Source organism: Balearica regulorum, chromosome 3 (assembly GCF_011004875.1).
Source record: "Balearica regulorum gibbericeps isolate bBalReg1 chromosome 3, bBalReg1.pri, whole genome shotgun sequence".
NCBI lineage: Eukaryota > Metazoa > Chordata > Aves > Gruiformes > Gruidae > Balearica > Balearica regulorum.
The window spans coordinates 1,132,835-1,141,652 of record NC_046186.1 but is presented as its reverse complement, the minus strand read 5'-3'; the positions used below and the strand labels follow the sequence as shown (position 1 = coordinate 1,141,652).

General features: G+C 48.2%; 1 pseudogene; it reads left to right on the top strand.

The window, feature by feature from the left end:
* Nucleotides 1–992: 992 nt before the first annotated feature.
* Nucleotides 993–8,354, top strand: LOC142601389 (interferon-induced very large GTPase 1-like; annotated as a pseudogene).
* The last annotated feature ends 464 nt before the right edge of the window (nucleotides 8,355–8,818 follow it).

The following is an 8,818-nucleotide window of genomic DNA, read 5'->3' as shown; positions in this document are numbered from 1 at the left end:
ACCTGTGTTGGTAAGAGTCTTGTGTCGTTGGTGGGACAAAACCTGAATGCGCAGGAAGGTTTTGTGCACTGAATAAATCTCTTTGGTACCCAACTGAATTGAGACAGAGACAATTGTCAGGTTTGGATGACAGTGTTTAAAAAAAAACAAAACAAAAGGGTGTAAAGGTACATGGACAGTGAGAGCATCAGCTCCATTGAAGTTACCAGTCAAGGACCTTTCCCATGTAGATGGGATAATCAATGACAGGGGAAACGATAAACAAACCCACACAAACTGGAAAGACAGGGGGTCCCGGAGACAATGCCAGAGACCCAAAGTCTCCAGTCACTAATGATGGGCCAACAGGATGCTCCAGGTGCAGCTCTGGACAGGGACAACCCGGAGTTTTTCCCATCCACCAGAGAGAAGCAGCTCCTGGGGTGAACGGGCGTGAGCAGGGCGAGTGAGGGGCTCTGTGCCGGCCGCTGGAGAGGGACCACAGGTCACAGCCCGTGTGCTCGGTGCTCCGTGTTCAGGGTGAGCGTGTCCTGTGAGTGTGGGGTGTCCGTGAGATGAGTGTGTGAGCGCGTGCCTCTGTTTGCTGGTGAGCACCGAGCTGGACCAGCCAGCGAGCAGGAGACGCGTGGGGCTGGTAAGAGGGTGCAGGAATGCCCGCGGCTGTCTGTATGTATGGATTTATGAGTCCTGTTTGGTATACGTGGGTGCTGTTGAAGGCAGCACCTTGTCCATGGCGGTTGTGTGGCCACATCAGAGTGAGGGTGTGTGGTGTCTCTTGGATGCACACTCAGCTTCAGGGTTGAACCTGCAAATGAGAAAGCAGCGGGCACATCCATGTCCTGGATGGAGACCCTCTGGGTCTTGGGGTGTCCCAGGCTGGGCTCCTGCAGCCAGGTAGGAGGAATCCAGCAGCTGCTGGACAGCCCTCTTCTAAGAGGCCATGGCTTCTGATAACATACCTTAAATAAAGTCTGTTTTCCTCTTCCACAGGGATGGATTCCCAGGAGAACATAGTAGAGGATGATGAAAAGGCACAACTTGCTAAAAAACTACTGGCAGAAGCATGTGAGAAGGAAGGATTGGATGATGGATACTGGCTCCCCCAACTGTCGGAGACACTGGGAGTCAAGTCCAGAGAAGCCCTGAAACATCTGCAATATGAAGACTACCTTAAGCTGGAGTGCAAAGTACGGTACGCCTGGGAAAGAAGGGCGCTCCAAAAACTCCTGGAACTAACAGACAACAAAGAAACTTTTGAGGACCTGCAGAAGCAGCGCTTTGGAGATGACAAAGCAGAGACAAGAAGAGGCCAAGCTAGCCCTGGAAGAGCTGCAAAAAATGCACAAAAGCCACAGCCACAACAAGGATGATATAAGACAGAAAGAGGAGGCTCTGTGGCAAGCCATGGAGATTCCCAAAGAGTACTGGGCACCACCACCAGAGAAGTCATTGGTGCATGTGCTGGAGAGCATCCAGAAGCGCCTGGAGCAGCAGGAGCTGTCAGTGGGCAGGGGTGAGAACGTCCCCGACACGGAGGTCCTGAGGCGGGCGTCGGGGGGGCTGGCCCTGCAGGGCATTTACAGAACCAGCAGCCTTGCAGATGTGCTGGCAAAGCGAGATCAGCTCATCAGGGTTCCCGATGGATTCAAGCTCGCTGGTCCAGAGCAAGGGTCGCTGCTTGAGAGGAAGGAGTTCTCCTCCTCTGCAGCAGAAGCCACTTTCACCAAGTCCATGGAGCAGCTGGGGTTCAGCGTCAGCGTTTCTGCCAAAGCCGGGTTCTGGGGGTTTAATGTTGAAGCTGGTGTAGATTACAGAAGCTCCTCGCGGTCGGAGAGCACCCACCAGTCCCGCTCTGAGAAGAGCTACATTTGCACCACCAAGTACCAGTACATCCCTCTGGCCTCCTGCTACTTCCAAAATCATCAGCTTCGCCTCTCGGATGCGGCCCTGCGGGAGCTGCAAGAGATCGAGCATCTTCTGAGCATCACTGAGGAAGCAGACAGGCCCAACATGCTGAAGAGCAGGTGTGCGAGCTTCTTCAACAGGTTTGGGTCCCACGTAAACCAGGGTCCCCTCCACTTTGGGGGGATATTCTGGTGGAAAGCATCTACGGAAGGATTCAGAGCTGAGCAGCGGGAAGAGATGAAGCGACAAGCGTCTGAAGCACTGAACTGCTACATTGGGGCCAGCTTCAGGGGCTTTGGTGTCAGCGTGGGAGTGGACGTGGACGTTTCAAAATCCAGCTCACAGGCTTCTTTTCAGGGAAGAGATGGAAAGAGTGCCCACACAGCGGTTCAGGTCTACGTGACCAACACAGGGGGCCCATCAGAGACGGATTCTCTTCCTCAGTGGAAACTGGGGCTTGTAAGTAATAACACAACCTGGTGTGTTATCGACCGAGGCTTTCAGCTGATCCCAGTGTGGGATATAATCCTGTTCAATCACGTCAGTGATTTTAAGTCCATCTATCAAATGAGCAGCAGCCTCAGGGCTGCGTATGAAGCGCTAACGAATCAAAGCGTTGGCACCATGTTTGGAGAGGAACTGGTCAGTGCGGTGGAAGAGGCCAAAGCTTTCATGGAGTGCGTGAAGGCCTGGGAGGCGACGGCGGATGAAAGAAAACTGCTCACCCTGATAGATTTCAAACAGAATCTGAATGAAAAAACCAAAACCATAGCGTCTGGATCAACATATGCCTGTCGGACAAAGCACTGCAGGAGTTCCTGGTGAATACCGTTCTGTTTTGCACGAGGTCACCTCCGGAAAACACCACCTCTATCAAGTCTCTGTTGAGGTGCCTCCTGGATCCTCATGTCTATTCTGTCAAGGACTTCCCCAGGTCTTCCTTCATTATGCAGTGGATCTTCCATACTGAGCACATGCTTCCCGAAACTCCCAATGTTTTCTGAGCTTGAAGATCTCACCAAGACACTGCTGCAAATGAAGGAGTACATCCAGGAAGTCACCTATGCACCAGAAACCTCTGCATCTGCCATTCATGAAGCAAAGATAAAAGCCACCTTGACTACAAGCCTAGCTGTTTACTCCTTACTCCAGTTTCTCCAGGAAAGGGCGCAGAAAGACATAGAACTGTTGGTGCTCTTAATTACAACCAGCACGGGATACCAGGTGGAAAGCAGCACTTTTCAGTACCTCCTTGGATGGCCAGAAATTAACTTCATGATAAATGAAATGCAAATGACACATAAGGACTATCTGAATCTGAAGGAGCAAGAAGTTTACAGAGCCCAGGCCTTCCTGCTGCTGACGGGTCTAACTGTAACGCCTGAATATAGAGAGGTGGTCGCCTGAGCAGAAGAATGAGCGTTTAGTTTTCATGGAAGATCAGATGAAAAGCTTATGGTCCGCAGAGATAAAAGCTCTCCTCGAAAAGCACAGAGCAGTCAAAGACTGGGAGATGCTGGAAAGTGACTTGCGTGCCTTCATCAGTGGGCGCTTGGAGGACACATGCGACGATCTGAAGAAAAACAGTATAATCAAAGACATGGAAGACACTTTTCAGAGAATGGAGCCTTCAGTCTGTCCCAACCCAAATCAGATGGCGGCGAATCCAGAGCAAATCAAGCCATTGCAAACCAAGATTTCCTCCACTTACTTACACGCCTTGGACTAGAAAGTCACTATCCAAGAAAAATGGGGACGGAAGATTTCCACATCATATATAAGACATCTGTACATGACAGCCAGCCCAGCAAGGACAATGAACTACCTTTTACTTCTTGCAAAAGCTATTGACTGTGGATTATCAGGTGAGGTACCTGACGTGCAAGGACGAGAGCAACCCAGGACTCGCATCTGTGCCAAAAATCACACCGCAAGAGCATGAACCCTTGGATTCCTTTGATGACTTTTTCGCTGATTTGGAGGAAGAAGCCCCTGAACATGCAACCAGGGAGAGTTCTGTGCACCCCATGGACCTCCAGATGGCAATTTTTCATTGCGCTGACGATTTCATGAGACAGTACATTTCAACAAAGCTTGCTTTCTGCCAATTTGCGCTACCTCTCCTGGTACCCAACCCGTGCACTTCACGGATAGAGTTCCCCCTCTGGTCCCTCAGCCAAATAAAAAAGAGCTGGAAAGGGGCTGTGAAGTCAGGAGAGGAGGTCAGAATTAACAGTTACAAAAACAAACTCATTTATCAGGCAGAGACACCCATCGTGTCCTTCATACGGATCGGCAGTTCTCCCTCCTCTTCCAAGTCTCAGATCCTGAATGCTCTGCTGAGCAAACAAAAACACGACACTTTTTTCCACCGACATTGCAAAGGCAGCACCAAAAACTGTCTGCTGATGAAAGGTGTTGTGGAGATCTCCTGGTACTGTCCCCGGGGTAGCGACAATGACAGCTTTGACTGCTGTGTGGCTTTCTGTAACCTGCACGGAGATGCAAGGGATCATGAAGAACAGCTGCAGTTTCTACAGGAGATATCTGCCGTGAACGTGGCTCTCGTAGCCGAGTCTGATCAGAGTGACAAGAAAGGGATGGAAATTTTACGTGACCTGTGGCAGTCGCAAAAGCCTCTGGTTTGTCTTTTCACTGAAAAAGAGAACGTTTTAGCTGGCCGATCTAGCCAAAACATAAGAATAGGTATCAAGAACAGAAACGAAGCAGAATTGATGGGTGAGCTGACAAAAACAATCAGGGATCTCCTAGAAGGGTCTAACACGCTTTTCAGCCTTGACGCCTGCCTGGACAAAGCTCGCAAGCACGGATTCTTAGTCGATGAAGATACAGACGCATGTGTGACAGCCAAAGAAAAGGCACAGGCACTGGTGAAGCTTCTGAAGAAAGAGAAGTTGTTCGAGATCAAATCCCAGCTACTGCCTCTTCAAGGAAAGCTGTGGTCCACATGGTGCAAAAAGGACAAAGAACTCACTCGCTTGCAGGAAAAGAGGAACAAGAGCATAGAGCATCATCGGAGCCAAATTGAATCAGAGAAGTCGGCAATAAGAAGGAAGCAACTGGAGAAAGCGTTCCCCCTCAATCAGCTGATGAAATCAGTCCTCAGTTTTCTCCAGTCACAGCCAGCAGATACCAAGAAATACTTCCTGCAGTGGATGAAGGTCTTTATGGATGACCTGACCTCCGATCGCCTTGACGAACTGAAGAGACAGTATCACCAGTTATGGTCGCAAATCCTGGCAATAAAGAAAAGAAACGAAAAAAAACAATCTGAAACCTCTGTTGCTGCCTAAGTTAGATGCCCTCTCCAACGAAATCAATGATTCGTCCATTGGCCTTGAGCATATTTTGAGAGAGGTAGGGCAGATTTATGAAGCTCTGGAATCAATGAACTCAAAGGAGATATGTTTTGTCAAACTACCTGAAATTGCAGCTGATCTGATGGTTTCAGGGTATCCCATTGAGCTGATGGATGGCGATGCTTCTTACGTACCGTTACGATGGGTTGGCGCAATCTTTGACAGATTAATTGTGAAGCTAGGGGACAAACGAGTATTTGTTCTCTCAGTGCTTGGCATCCAGAGCACAGGGAAGTCAACCCTGTTGAATGCCATGTTTGGTCTTCAGTTTAATGTCAGTGCGGGGAGATGCACCCGGGGAGCGTTCATGCAGCTAATTAAAGTGGACGAGAAGCTGCAACAGGACTTGGGCTTTGATTACATGCTTGTTGTTGACACAGAGGGACTTCGTGCCATAGAGATGGCCAATAAACAGTCCCTTAATCACGACAACGAGCTGGCCACCTTTGTCATTGGCATCGGCAACATGACTCTGATCAATATCTTTGGAGAAAATCCTTCAGAAATGCAAGATGTCCTTCAGATTGCTGTGCAGGCTTTTCTGAGGATGAAGCAAGTCAATCTTTCTCCAAGCTGCCTGTTTGTGCACCAAAATGTGGGCGAGATAACTGCCAAGGAACAGAACATGGAAGGACAAAGACGTCTGCAGGAAAAGCTGGATGAAATGACCGTGACAGCTGCCCAGCAGGAATTCTGTGACGTCTCCTGCTTCAGTGACGTCATCCGCTTTGACGTCAACACCCACATTCATTACTTTGCTCACCTGTGGGAAGGAAACCCCCCGATGGCACCGCCCAACCCCACCTACAGCCGCAACGTCCAGGAATTAAAGAGCAAAATTCTCCAAGCTGCCAAGAAGGAGTCGCAGGGCAGTGTTTTGAGGCTCTCGAGCTTGAAAGTTCGTATTAGTGACCTCTGGAACGCTTTGCTGAATGAAAACTTCATTTTCAGCTTCAAGAATTCAGTGGAGATTGCTGCGTACAAGAAACTGGAAACCGCATTTAGCCAGTGGACCTGGCAGCTGAGGAGTCACATCTTGGACTTGCAAATGAAACTGGACAATAAAATTCGGAATGGGGACTTGCAGAAGGTCACCACAGAACACCTTGAAAACCTAGTGCAAGGGACAAGTGATGCCATCAGGAGAGAGATGGAAAAGTATTTTGCTGAAGACAGAGACTGTGAGATACTGATCCAGTGGAAAGGCAGCACGGAACTGAAGCTGAAAGAACTAAAAGAATCTCTTCTTCTTGAAACTAGAAAGAAGTGTGAGAATCTTATCGAACTAAAGAAGAACCAGTGTAAACTGGATGAAAGGAAGTCAGAGTATGAAAAGCGAGCTCCTGAAAAGGAGCAGGGAGCTGGCTCTGTCTCTAAAAGGCCAGAGTCTAAGTGAAGGGGAACTGAGAGACAACTTTATTTGTCTCTGGACAACCTGGATTGCTGAAGTCTCCTCTGCTGCTCCCCCCTCCGGAACAGGTTGATATCGATGTGGAAATAGAAGATGTCCTTCTAGAGCACTTCCAGGAGCCTAACTTACCTGCACGAATCAGGACATTTCCCAAACACGGAGCATTTTCTGTTGACTTGAAGAAACATGTCACTAAGAAAAAAGGTTGGCTACCCTCTTGGACTACGAATTTTGATCATGCTGAGGTGAGCAACATAGAACGCATTACAGATAACATCATAGAGTGTGTGAAGGCAAACATTGATAAGAAGGAAAGGGAGAAAAGGGATTACAGTCGAAGTTTTATTCATGAAATACTAAATGAAGTACGGAAAGGTGTGAACTCGGTCCCCTAGCGATGCAAATTACAGGTTTAATAAAGACTACAGCATAGATTTATCACTGCATCTGTGCAGAAGGGCAGCAGAAAGGTTTTAAAGCCATGCACACAGCATTCAAAAAAGCAAATGATCCAAGCATCTACCTGGAGAGCAAGAGAGAAGATTTCTTTAAGTGTTTCCAGATTTCCTGCCAGGGAGCCACTTCTATCACAACATTTGCTGTTTTCCTGTGTGACAAGATTGTCCCAGCTCTTCGCGAGGCGGTCTATGAGAGGACAGCTCTTGCCATAGCTCGAGACGTAAAGGGTAAATTCCCAGATTTCAATGGCAGTAGAGCCTCTCTGGAAGTTTGCATACTGAGATACCTGCAGAAGAAGAAAATTTTGAGAAATTCATGCAGTACCTCAAACGCCCACGAGACTTTTTACAGAGATACATTGAGACACGTGTTGAGACGTACTGTTTAGATGGGAACAGGAGGCTGGAGAAGTTTTTAGATGACTCCCTTACTCACTGCTATGAGTGCATCCAGTCAGCTGTTTTTACCTCAACCAGGATTGTCAAAGACAGAAAAGACAGAAATGACAAAATCTCTCTTTGGCTGGATGAATTTTGCAGCGCTCTTGGAGAGGTGCTACGCTTGCCCAGGACGGAGCTGAAGGGCATTGAGCATCAGGAGATAACAGACATAGAGTTCCTGAATAATGCCATGACGGAAGCACTGGCTCCCCTGAAAGATCACCTCAGGGAAGAGTTCGCTAGTGCCAATATGAGCTCATTTGAAAGGCAGCCTCACACAATCCTGGCCGAGCAGTTTGCAGGGTGCTGGGAGCAGTGTCCCTTTTGTGGGGCTGTTTGCACAAACACCATGCCGAATCACGATGGAGACCATCAGGTTGTCTACCATCGTCCGGAAGGTTTGACGGGATACAGGTGGCGTTATACAGACCATCTGGTCATTGATATTTGTTCTAGTTTGGTTGCAAGTGACTGTACATTCAGGATTGGTGAAGACACATGGATCCCCTACAAGGAATACCGGGATGCAGGATCTCCATATAACACTTGGAAAATTACTCCTGATCCATCCATGCAAGCGTACTGGAAATGGTTTGTGTGTCATTTCAGGTCAGAGCTAGAAACATGGCACAACGGGAAATTTCAAGGCAAAGGAGAAATCCCTGCTTTGTGGCACAATATTAAAAAGCAGGAAGCACTTGATGAACTGAAGGCGCTTTAGGCCAAGTCGATATGAAGGAAGAACCGCAACTGCTTTGCATTTTAGAACAGCATAGTACAAGCCTGTCTGCAAAATATTGTTGTAATGACCACGACCTCAAGCCACATGAAGAAAATGGGATCTATCTGCTTAGGAAGTTGGGTGAAATAAGGTGTGCTACTCCTGCCATCGCTCAGAAATTCCCTTGCTTCACGATAAACTTAGAATGCTCTTCCCTTCTTGCCATAAACATTTGCATCTGTTTGGCCTTAGAGCAAAAAACCAAAAACATTCCTGCAGTCATATGGCCAAGATTAAGACCAAGCACCGGATGAAGAGCAAAGGCCAGCATTAGAAAGGACCAATTTTATCATCTACTATGAGACAATAAGTGACAGTGGCAAAAAAATAGTTTTCCTGCAGCAAGTACTTGTCACCCTGTAACAAAAGGGCTGTGGGATCCGAGAGCAGCTCAACACTGGCTGCAAGCTGTGCTGCTTTGCTTTTCGGGATTATCCTTCCC